Here is a 12,580-nt window from a genome sequence, read left to right on the forward strand (position 1 = left end):
ATATATATATGTATATGTATATATATATATATATAAATTGGTTGTTGTGGTGTGTAACAGGCCCCTCCCATTGAAGGGCGGAACTTTTTTTTTCTGCAGAGACGCATAGTTTCAGCGTTGTCTGACAATAAATTAATGACAGTGACTATTCTCTTGGCAGGAAATCATTCCCGAGTCTGAAGCCGCACAGTGAAAGATTTACTGCGGCTGCCCTCTGTTCTGGGCTGTCTGGGTTCAAATTTGAAGCAGTTGTGGAGTTTTATTCTGTTTTGTTTCCTCCATTACAACACCCTCAAAGGTTTGAGTCACGAGCTGCAAGATGACACCGGAGATATTAGCCCTACTCAGTAAATGCTGATTATGGATTTGGAATATTTTTAAAGTTGACTCATTTTTTCGTTTCATGTCAGAGTTTACGTTAGTTCACGTAGAGCTGTCAGATGCTGTCCAAACCCTTCGCATGGAGGAGGATGCATGCTGTGTGGACAGATGTGTCGCTAGAGGGTTAACGTTTTCCAAGTCCATTTTTGCCAAGCGGCTGTTTCCTTCTATTTGTTCAACGTGTGTATTCAAACCAAAATGTTTGTTCAGTGCTGGTTTGTCATTTTTTTAGGGTTTTAAACATGTAATCCTACCATGGAGGTGTTTAATTTTTTCCTTTCTTTTTGCAAAGCATCAACTTGTGGACTACATTCAACCATACTGGACTCCTGCGTTACATTTATTCTTCTTTTATGTTTCAGTTTATTTGCATTGAAACTGAAATATAACAGGGCTATTCAACTGGTGGCCCGTGGGCCACATCTGGCCCGCAAGTGGCCGAAGTTCAGCCCGACAATTGATTCATTCATCTCTAAAGCCCAAACTTCCAGTTTTCTACTGTAATTACTATGAGTTCTTTTAGTTAGACGTAGACATGTGGTATCTACAGAAATGTCAGAATCTTGGCCAGAAGCTGGTAAAAACCATTTCTATGAACATCCAAGACAGTTAAAACTAAGAGCAGTTCAAAAATTAAAATAATATTGGTTTAAAAATGTGGCAAGTCAGAGATTTCAAAATAATATTTGTCTTAAAAAGGAGGCATGATGTGTTATTTTAGTTTTTGATGTTATCTTATCACTACTTTCATTACTAGGGTTGTAAATCACCAGCTTTATCACGATACAATATTACATCGATATGTTTGGATGACGATTCGATATTTCTCTATCACAAAGTCTGTCATGATACGATTTCGATTAAGTTCAATTCACATGTCTGCGATCGATTTAATGCGATATCATATGCCCATCTAACACAATGACTGTGTTAGATTGGCATATATCGATTCACATCAATCATATGACGACGATTAAGGCTGCCACAAACGATTATATTTATAATCTATTAATCACCGATTATTTATTCTATTAGTCGACTAATCGGATCAAACGTTAATTGAATATAAAACATACAGCTTATTGCGCCAGAATGCAGCTGCTATTATATAACCATCGTTAGATTTTAGCTATATGCTAACTAAAAATAATTGCTGTGGAAGGYAAGTTCTGCTCTGCAGATATTACACAGGTTTCTCTTTCATTTTCTTAAAATGATCCCACACTTTTGAGCTCCGTTGCTGTGTAGCCATGATACCAGAGCCTGTCTGTATAATGTCTTGTGACGTCCACRGCCTACCCCAGTTACCACTACTGTGCATGTGTGTCAAGGACAGAAAAGCAGACGTGGCAGTGGAAGGTGTCAAAGCAGTTTGGAGAGAAAAACAAAGTAAAGAACAAAAAAATGAAAACGATTAATTGATTATTAAATTAGTCATAGATTATTTTAATAATTGATAAGTCGTCGATTAATCGTGGCAGCCCTAATGACGATATAGATCAATATTTTAATTTTGCCTCGATATAACTGAATAATGAACCATTCAAATCGATATATCGATATAGATCGATGTATCGTTACACCCTTATTTATTACATAGGGTTAAAAGCAGCAACATGAACAATTTCAAAGGTAACATATCTTTTGTAATACTTGGCTTATTTACATAACGACTTTAATTGCTGGATGTTTGGCCCCTGAGATGTTGACCTGCAGTAACTGTGGCCCCCGGAGCAGTTTAGTTGAATAGCCCTGAAATATACTGTCCTTATTTGAGTGTCACTCTAAAGCAAATGTGCTAAAGAAGTGGGCAAAAATGCCATTAGCAATGAACCACATTCAAATTAGTCCTAAATTATAGGGGTGCAACAATACATGTACCCGTATCGAACCATATCAAACAGTGCTTTAGGTTCAATACACACTTGTATCGAATAATACAGATTTTTAAATTTTATTTTGTCAACTTGTCTTCTGAAGATGCTCTGTGTTGAAGGATCAGTGGATCTGTGTTCGACTACTCCACCTAGGCTGCATTTTTGAGCGCAGATCCACTGAGAAACTTGCTGTTTCAGCAACATTTAATTTAAAAACTGTACTTTTGAGGTTAAACAAATGCCCATAATTAATTTCAATAAATTACAAGTAAAAAAGGGCATGGAAATTTCTCTTTTTTGTATCGAAAAAATATCGAACCGTGAGACTAAAGTATCAAACCGAATCGTGAATTTTCTGTATCGTTGCACCCCTACTAAATTAGTATTATAGCCAGGATTCTACATACACTATAAAATAACAATAATAACGTTTATCCTTTTTTTCTCATTAATCTTACAGAAAAAGGATAACGTCATTAAACTTTTATTTTATTTTTTATTTTTCATGTGTGTTGTCAGCTAACCTGACCTCCACTGAGAGGAAATGAGCCCTGAAACGTGTGAATTTTTGTTGGTTTTAGTGCCAGTAATTCAGCACCAAACTCACAGCTGCCGCATTAACACTTTTACACAACTTGACTTCTCTGGAGGAAAAAGAAACGTGGCCTCTTTGGTTACGTGAATCCGTGGTCAACGCATTTCTTAGTGGTTTACTTGAGTTACAGTTTATTGTTTTGAAAGTTACAGTTAGTCAACAGTAGTCAGTCCTTCACAGTTTGTAAAACAGACTTTGATAAAGGCTGAAAACTCATTAATGTCTGATTTGATGCAACTAAACAAACTGTAGAGTTAATCACTGGAGTTCATTTTATTCAAGTTTTTGTCTGACTGGCGGCTCAGAGAGGGGCGCTTAGCTCCTGCCTGAGCTCGCTGCTTATCCTGCCATGTTGGGGGTGTAAACCGAGGAGCACGGTGGGAAAGCAAAGGGCCGTTCGGCGCTGCGAGGGGAGTTATTCATAGAGCTCCGCTCGGCTCCACACAGGGGGGCCGTCGATTCGTTGTCTCTCAGCTCACTTACAAGATGGGCCTAACTAAAAAGAGAACATATTTATTTTAATGATGAAGATGTAAGTTTATTTTAGTTCTTGCTTTATTAAAAAAGAAAAAAAATTGTATAGGTCTTCTGGACGGGTTCTTCTCTAATGAAACGTTTCGTCTCTCCTCCAAGAGACTTCTTCAGTCTGAGAGTTTCAGGCAAAATTCAGGCTTTTAAGCACTGCCTCCATGTGACTGATACTCACATCACATGGCTATCGTTGAGACCTAATTAACACCTATAGTTAACAGGGGGTGGAGTGATACTGGCAATGGCCGCACTGTAGGAGGGGGACAACTGAAAACGGAGGCCTCCACCTCTGTTTAATGATGGACGGTCTTTCTTCACAAAAATGGCTTCTTTTACTCCTCTCAAACCAACGTTCCTCTCTATACCTCTATATATCTCTATACCTCATATAGATATATATCATATATATCATATCATATGGTACATCATATATATACAGTATAAATCTCATATATCTCTATACCTCTCTATATCTCTTTACCTGGATTACTGAGATGCATCAGGACTTCTTGCTTTATTGTTTTGATCCTATTGTACGAAAATACGTATTCAATAGACTGAAGTCAATATGAAAACCACCATTGTTAAATAAAATGATTTGTAGAAGGAATCAAAACCATACAACACCAGAATTCTGGAACCGAGTGAGGTTTATTGCCACCGGAGTTGACAGGAAACCCACTGGTGAAAAACCAGGAAGTACATCAATTTATACATGATTCTTCAATGCCTGCGTTCGCCCCCTACTGACCTACGGCTGAATCACAGGCATTCATACAAAAATCGTATCTACTGTTATCATAACGTTTTAATTATGTGTTGTTATAATTCGGACATGTAACTAATCTATATCAATCAAAACATTATTATAAAACATTATTATAATTATAAAAAGGAAAACCTAAAAATATAGTGTGCTTTTAAGTACTAACCTCTAATAACTATAAATTTCTTCACTATGATGCTTTCATAGTCTGTTCAGTTCAGCATATTTAAAGGGGACATATCCTGCAAAATCCACTTTTTTAGCTGTTAAATACATTTTGTTGGAGTCTCTAGGAGGCAGAAAAGTTGAATTTAGTCTCTCCTAGTGCTGCAAAGATATTTTTATATTCGGTTTGGGTCATAATTCTCCATTTTCTATGACGTTTTCTGAACTATTTACGTCAAATAATCTAAGGTCTGGACTTACCAACTACAATTTCCTTGTCTTAATCCTCTGGTTCCTTATCAGCCTGGATGGACAAGTCTTCTGTTGTTGACACCTTTTAATTAAATTGTAAATAAAACATTTCTACATGCCAGAAAATGCTAACCCCCTCTCTCTCAAACTGGAGTGGACCGGTCTGGAAGCAGGAGTGGGGCGGGGCTTGAAGTGTCTTAAAGGAGCAGTAACAAAACCAGCTGCTTTGAGGCAAACAACAGAAAAGAGGTGAAAGAGGAGCTGGTGAAGTTAAAATAAGGACGAATTAAGACCAAATCATTGTAGTTCCCCTTTATAAAGACCCCAACTGAATGATTTAAACGTGAAAAGGAAAGATAAAAAAAGCATCATATGTCTATGTTAACTCATTGCATCATTTAAAATGTGACGTTTCATAGTTAAATGTTTTTGCTTTAGTTTCATGAACTTCCAGACAAATCTTAATGAAAACTCACTGGATGTAAACCTGTGGCTGTTTAACTTGGTGGCGGGTGATATGCATCCCGTTAACGAATGCTCTGCCTTTAATTAATTCTGTCCTGATTGAACCATAACGCCTCGTTGATTTTTATGTCCTGCACGCAATATTCTGTCGTTGCACACTTTGCAGAACAAATTTAAATAAAAGCCTCTTTAGCTGAAACGCCTTCAGGTTTAATCCTGTCAGCGGAACACAAAAAGAATCAGAACATGTTCAGCATTTTGTGCTGAGCCACGGGTCGATTGAGGTGACGTCTGTGTAAGATACTGTAGCTGTCATTAACACAGATGCTTTGTTCCTCTGCAGCAGTGACTGCTGAGCAGCATAGATTATTAGCTGTAATTAACCTAAAGGTTGCTTCTCTGTGTGACAGACTTCTCTCAGCTGAACACGTGCAGTAACCTGCAGCACATTAAGTTTTCATTAATCTTTGATTAAGACTGTCTGCTCTGTGATTGTTCGATGCAGAGCTCGTTCTCCGGTGCTGCTGATCTCCCACAGTCGTTGAGCTGAGTCATGACAGCCTCCACACTTCTCAGGCCGTCTGTAACTGTGTGAATTTTGAGGACAGTTGTGCCAGGTTGGACCGGCTTGAAAAAAAAAAACCCTCTCAGATTAAACTGGACACTGGCCCTGGCACAGGACGCCACCCAACAGGAAGGAGAACAGATGGCAGAAATGATGTATCACCAACGCTTTTTCTGCCAAAGCTGGTTATTCATTTCTAATGGGTACTTGTTATTTCACTCCAAGTAAAGTTTTTATTCTTTCAAGTCAGGCAGCATTTCACACAAATTACACAATATAGTGCAAGGTATGCACACAATCATGCAGGCCAAATAGCTGTTCTTTTTCTTCTTTGACGTCACTGTGGGATAAATATTTGCTTTCAGCTGGTGGAGCTGGATTGCTCAGGTAGACGCTTTGATGTCAAAGTCGGGATCAATTCGGTTGTAGGTTTCCTCTGTACAGGATGCTCTCTTGACCTAAAATTCCTCAGCCTACGCTGGTAAACACTCCCACTGATCTCCAAACAAACTGCTGGAGCAGACAAACACGTTGGTCAGAGCAGATTGTACAGCAAGCCACTAAAGTGTCATTACCTTGTAAATGCACCTATTGACTCTCATCTTGTTGAGTGCTGTCACTGAGAGGGCAGGCTCAGGAACTAAAGCACGTTTCCTATAATCTGATTGGTGACTGATCTATAAAATCCACTTAGTGCTATTTTGCTAAGTCATTCTGACTGTAAAATACCATAAACAGCAGAATATACATTAAACATTGTCGATTTATCATCTTGCTCTTATGTTGACCTTTTCATTGCTTTGCATGGAGTTGAGCTTGTTTTCGTTGCAGTGGAGGTTGCCAGATGCTATTGTTTTTTTTTCACCATTCACTTCTAAAAATGCTGTTACGCAAAACTGTAATGCACATTAAAACTTGAAGTTTAAATAGTCATTGATTGCATTACGCAACAATTTTCTGGGCTTGAACTGAATAACGTGGCATATAAGCTGAACCGACTTCACTGTGGGGTTATTACTTTGGTATTTTATGATTTCTATAGACTGACGATAAGAGCTCTTGATTAAATGGCTGAAATTTGCTTGCTATGCTTTTAGAAAAAAATTAATGGCCCATTTTTATGGCGAATACTTTTGTTTGACTAAGGATGCCGAGGCCTATAGTTTTATGGTTCCATCACCAATAATGTCGTTTTTGTAATTGAAAGAGCAATAAAAGTGAACTTCCCTGAGCTTGTATAACTTTTGGTTCCTTTTAATGTGGACACGCAAAAGGACTATGCACAGGACACAAAACATTTTTAGGATTAATAATAGTTTCTGGATTCTAAAAGTAGAGCTGGGCGGTATGACCCAAATTTTATATCACGGTATTTTCAACAATTACACTGGTTTCACGGTATTTGACGGTATTTTTTTCCTCACATCTCAGCTGATAATAAAATGTACAAACTTTGCTTACTGACTTTTTTCTTTTACTGTCCCTCTGTATCACTGTTTCCCTCCTCTTGTACGTCTTTTCATCTTCGACTGGGTGTAGACAGTAACCATGCATTTAGGTCCGATCGTGAAGAGTTGAGAAAAAATCATTATCTGGTCTATCTTTACGTGTTAATAAAACACGTTAATAAAATAAGGACTCCTCACCTTGCACACCAGTCAACTCAGCTACACTACAAAACTACTTCCTCCCGGGCTTTTCACAATAGAAGCATGCTAGAGTCTCCATGCAATAACATCTCCATTATAACATAGCGTGTTAAATCTAATCGTGCACGACACTGAAGAGTTGTTTACTACATTCAGCCATGTTGAAAACAGGATTTTTTTTTGTTACATCAGACCATATAAGCGGTTGAAACACACCACACGCCGCCAGTTGTTCCAACTATAACGTTAGCATGCTAAGCGCTTAGCGGTACTGCAATGAAATGTGTCCCCAGGGAAACAGCTCACTGGTGGCCGTGACGAAACGTTCCGCACGTGTTCAGGCTTTTTACACCGGTATTCAGAAAAGTCATAACAAAAATAAAAACCGTTTTTCGGTATACAATGGTATACTGCCCAGCACTATCTAAAAGCAACAAATCCTCATCACTTCTGGAAGAAGGGATAAAAGTGGGAAATTTTCCTGTTTCTTTGTTTTCTTTTGTTTTTAATAACCAAAAACCTTGAAAAAAAATCAAACTGATTATAAAAGTGTCTGTCTTACTAATGTAAAATGTAAAAAAACAAATCAACCAATTATCGAAAGGATAATGCATCAAATCATTGCAGCTACAATTCTACAGGCTGCCTAAATGTCCAATAATATGTAATACATGTTGGTCAGTGCTGCTTATAATTCATGTTGCGGGGCGGCTGTGGTGGAGTTGTCCTGTAACCGCAAGGTTTGATCCTCTGTCCAGACTTACCGGTGCGTTAAATCACTTGTACAATGATGAGACACACATCAGAGGCAGTGAGGGTGTCTTCAGGGACACCTGGACATGTGACAGGATAGTGGTGGAATCAAACCGCCAACTCTCTCATCGAAGGAATGACTCCCCTAACCACTCAGCCACAGTCCTGAAAGGTATTTTTTTTAATAATTTGTATTATTATTACCTCTTTTTCAATATAATGTGGCACAGTGTGCCTTACAGCAGATAAAAACAAAGAAAAACAACAAAAATCACAAGATAATTTACAATAATCATAAAATGTTAAAGACAAACACGTGACTGTAGCATGTAGAGACAAAGAAAACTGCGTTCTTTCTTTCTTTCTTTATTTTTAATATTAGATTAAAACAATCTGTGGAGTTGAGTCTTTGGGTACATGTCTTCTGCCCTAAAGTGTATTTCCCATGAGCCACTGGCTTAATATGGAAACTCACAAAGTGATTACTAAGTGGAAAGACGAAGATGCAGCATCAGCTGCTGCAACCAGCTCAAGGTAGCCCATGGTTTAGTTTTGTTATTAAGAAGGCTGTTATGTATACCTATTTTTAGATGTCCAAGTATTTCTGAGTGTTGTTAAAAATCTGAATATTTAAGCATTTATGGAAAGTAGATATTGGTCAGGAAATAAAATGGTTGTATATCAGCCTTTGTGTTCCTTTTGTGGTCGACCGCCAAAGATATTTACTGCAAAATAGGAAATCCAACAGAAAAAGATTCTCCTGAAATGTATTAAATGAGTTTTCTTCAGTAGTTTTTCCAGAAATATCGAATGCAATTCTGAAACACGGGTCAGCACTGGATGTAAACAAAGCACTCCACTAAATCTGTCAAAAACCAGGTGGAAGCTCGAGTCACGTGATTGACGTCCATTCGGCTGGCTGTAGTCTGCAGGTTATCAAATATGGTGGAACTGGACGAGCAGATCCCAGAGAAGACATTTAGGTGAAAATATTTGAGTGGATTTTCTCCCTAACGTAAAAGAAATGGATAAGACAAGTGGCAACAATAAATTTCAGGGCTGAAGCAGGCTGGCGGAGTGCCAAACTTACGCAGCTTTTCCTAAACTTCTACTAGACCTGTAAGTTTTACGTTTGCCCTATTTTCAGTCACTTTTTGTACGTAAACAGACACCTGTAGCAGGTGGCATCGGTTTACAACATTTGCTTACAAATGTCTAAATTAAAGTCACATTAATCATCAATACAAGATCAATTCTGTGCAGATTTTATTCCTGCTTTCAACCAGTTCTAGCTTTGCAACGAGCAACTTAAAGTTAAACTTAAAGCTAGTAACACTTGTTGGTATCTTTGTGTGTGAATGTGCAGTTGTAGGAATGGGAGCTGGATAGAACAGCAATCCCACTGTTCAAAACACACACACAAACCCCCCCCCCCAAAGCAGTTGAAGGAGTACAAACTTGGCATTGCCCCAAGACATGAGGGGCAGCTGTGTTTCTCAGGGAAAAAAGCTCAAGGAGCTCTCCTCCCCGTTTCCTGCCTGCCTCCTCACTCCTGCGGTCCTGCCTTGGCACAAAGTGGGTCACACTAAATGTTTCGAAGGGTTACCCCCCTCATAATTACATGCCCCCATCCTCCTATTCATGTTCAAACCATAAACTACAGTAGGCTTCTTTTCAGAAGAGGTAAAGACAAAGTGAGGAAGACTCCCTGAAAGCTCCAAGTTCAGTCTGGGTGACACTTCAGATGTTGCATAACAAGACATTTACTGGAATCAGGGAGCCGCAGGCCAAAGTCTGGTGCCACTGGTTAGTCAGCGGAACTGTGAGGCACTGTGCTGGAGATATGTGGGTCGCTAGTCTTCTGAGTGTGTGCGTGTACACACGCACACAACCTGGGCCTCATAATTAAAGCCCTGCTGTTGGCAGATGCACAATCACGATGGCAGACAAACAGGCAGACGCACAGAGAACATTCCAGCACATGCTTTTACAACCTTTTTTTTTTTTGCAAAAGAATACTTTGATTTTTTTTCCCCCTCTCCCAAACCGATTAAAAAGTTTTATTTCCCCTTTTTTCTCTTCTCTTATTGGTTCAGGTTGTGTTTTGAAATGCTGAATCACCTTAAGTGGCTCACCAGCTCAGCTGTAAGTGACTTAGTGCATGTTGCAATGTAATATTTCTGCACACTGCTTATTCATTTCATGTTTTATATAAGTGTATGAGAGCCATCGCATCAAAACAAGGAGTCTAAAAGTGGGATATGGAGAAATAGGCAAATATAGTGTTTTAATTAAAACACAAAAATTGCATAACGCCTTATCAATGTTTCTTTGAATAAACTGTGTGAAATATAATCAGAAACACTTTTTGAAGTACTTTTTTTGTGCAGTTGCAACAAAAAACTTGATTTTGAGGAAAAAACACCTTTAAATTTAGAGATTTTCTCTGTGAAACCTGTGTTCGTTTCTTTCCTGCTGGAAAATATCAATATTCAAATACTCTTTGAGATTTCCTCTTCATAAGGAAATAAAAAAATCCTCACAAAAATAACATAAAATTAGGATTCAGACCAAATATTAATTTATTATCGTAACCAACAAGACAAATTAAGGCATATCTCTGGTTCAGTTTATGATATTATCATGATCCAGGTATGAAAATGAAGCTTTTAAAGCCAGGAGTCAGAAAATGTGATTAGGTCATTTTGACCAAATTTTACTTAATCCTCATTTCGATATGATGGGTCACATATATAAATAGCAAAGTTTATTCTAAAAAAAGTAATCTTATTGACCTTGTCTGAATGCGTGGATTATTAAATCCTATTTATTATACCTAATAAGCATATTTTTTAAATGTTCCTTTAAGCACGAGTGGATTATTTTGTTCTGATAGCTTTGGCAGAGCATGGTGTAATAATGTGACATAACTGTGCTCATCCTCGCCGCTTCCATTGGGCAACAGAGTGACCCCTCGTAGCCCCACAGACCATTTCCCAACGTCCTATCTCGCTCCGCATTTGTTTACCTCTCAGCCCCGGAACTACTATTATTCTCTCTCTCTCTCGCTCTCTGTGTTCGCTTTTCACCGAGAAGTATTTTTGGGACATTAATCAAACTTTAACAGATTGAAACAATAAACAGGCAGGAAAGCAGGTCAGAGTGATGCAGCGCGGCGATCAAATGATGATTGCCTGTTTACGTCTGAGTGCGGAACATGTGTGTTTATTTACGGATGCAGCTGCTCTGATGCTGTGACCTCATCACTTTAGCCTCAAATGGTTGCTGATAATTGGATTTATGTAGTTTAATAGCCTTGAAATATAAATGCTTCCTTTTTGTTTCAGACTCATAATATATTTTGACATTAAAAGTAAAGGTGTCAATTTTTTTACAGTGAAATAAAAATGTTTTATGTAAAAATTCACTGATGGGACATTTTAGTTTGGAGCACCAGCTATTAAAATTTGTAAAATAATAGCTGATACAAACACAGAGTGTGTTTTTACCCTCAGATGGTGAGAAAGCAGGCTCAACAGCTGGTAAATTAACACGTACTGAGCCTTTATCTCCCAGGAATGGACTCTGGAAAATCCCATGAAGTGGCCCCTTTCATTTTTCAAATTCAAACAAATCATGTCAAACGAGTCCACGGGGTGATTCCACCCACCTCAGGCTGTGCTCAGGCTCAGCGGCACTCCTGCCAGGGTTTTGTTTTGTCCGATTTCGTTTCTGGCAGCGGACCAGAGGACAGATCGTTCGGCGAGCGCGGTGTCCTGTAACTTCCACAGTCGGTGTAAATTATCTACAGACAGCTGCCTCACGCTGGAAGTGAAAATATGGAGTGGAGCTCCAGTTGCTCTGTCAGGTAAACAGTCATTTGGGATGAGTCAGAGTGTTTTGTTTTTCTCCATGCGGGTTTGGTAGTAGTGGGACGGGAGCACGTGACGGCTTGTTTTGGTTGTGTGTAGGCCCAGGCCCTGGCAGTCGGTTTCAGAGGATAAGCTTGCGGCTCTGTGTGCTATCGCAACTTCTCATCTGTCTGAAAAATCTCCTGACTTTTTTTAAAATTGTTTTACAGTGTGAGAGGAGGAACTGTTACATATTTGAAACTATTTCACCAGCCAGACGAGAAGTGAAAGCAGTTCTTATGTGAAAATCGCATCCCATCAATTTCTCACCGCTTCTATGTGAATGTGAACTGGATGCACAAAGAGAGTGGAGTGCAAAGATTTTATGGGACAGCTCTCTGCTTGTGGGCCCCAAACCACAGGAATTACCCGTACCCACATTGTTGTGCAATTCCTGCCCCAAGGCCATTATGCACAGTGCCTGTCAGACTGGCCTGGCATTATCACACCATCGCACACTCATTCAGGCCTTGTGTCACACACATGCACAGCGGGTAAAATAAGTATTGAACACGTCAACATTTTTCTCAGTAAATATATTACTAGAGGTGCTAATGACATGAAATTTTCTCCAGATGTTGGTAACAAACCAAGTGATCCATACATACAAAGAAATCAAACATAAATGTCCAGAAATGAAGTTATTTGTAATAATGTGGAATGGCACAGG

At 38.8% G+C, this 12,580-nt stretch overlaps 1 protein-coding gene and 1 long non-coding RNA gene across 2 annotated transcripts in view; one reads left to right on the plus strand and one right to left on the minus strand.

Moving 5' to 3' along the window:
* The window catches only part of foxo1a (forkhead box O1 a), a 41,727-nt gene that overhangs the window by 9,870 nt on the left and 19,277 nt on the right, over nt 1–12,580 (plus strand). The gene's annotated exons all lie outside the window — the stretch shown is intronic.
* The window catches only part of LOC106520576 (uncharacterized), a 39,228-nt gene continuing 32,739 nt past the window's right edge, over nt 6,092–12,580 (minus strand). The window contains exon 4 of the long non-coding RNA XR_001310565.1: nt 6,092–6,107. This is a non-coding gene — a long non-coding RNA (uncharacterized LOC106520576). The remainder of the gene's footprint in view (nt 6,108–12,580) is intronic.

The sequence above is a fragment of the Austrofundulus limnaeus genome, unplaced genomic scaffold, assembly GCF_001266775.1.
Source record: "Austrofundulus limnaeus strain Quisiro unplaced genomic scaffold, Austrofundulus_limnaeus-1.0 Scaffold94, whole genome shotgun sequence".
In the NCBI taxonomy this organism is placed as follows: Eukaryota; Metazoa; Chordata; class Actinopteri; order Cyprinodontiformes; family Rivulidae; genus Austrofundulus; species Austrofundulus limnaeus.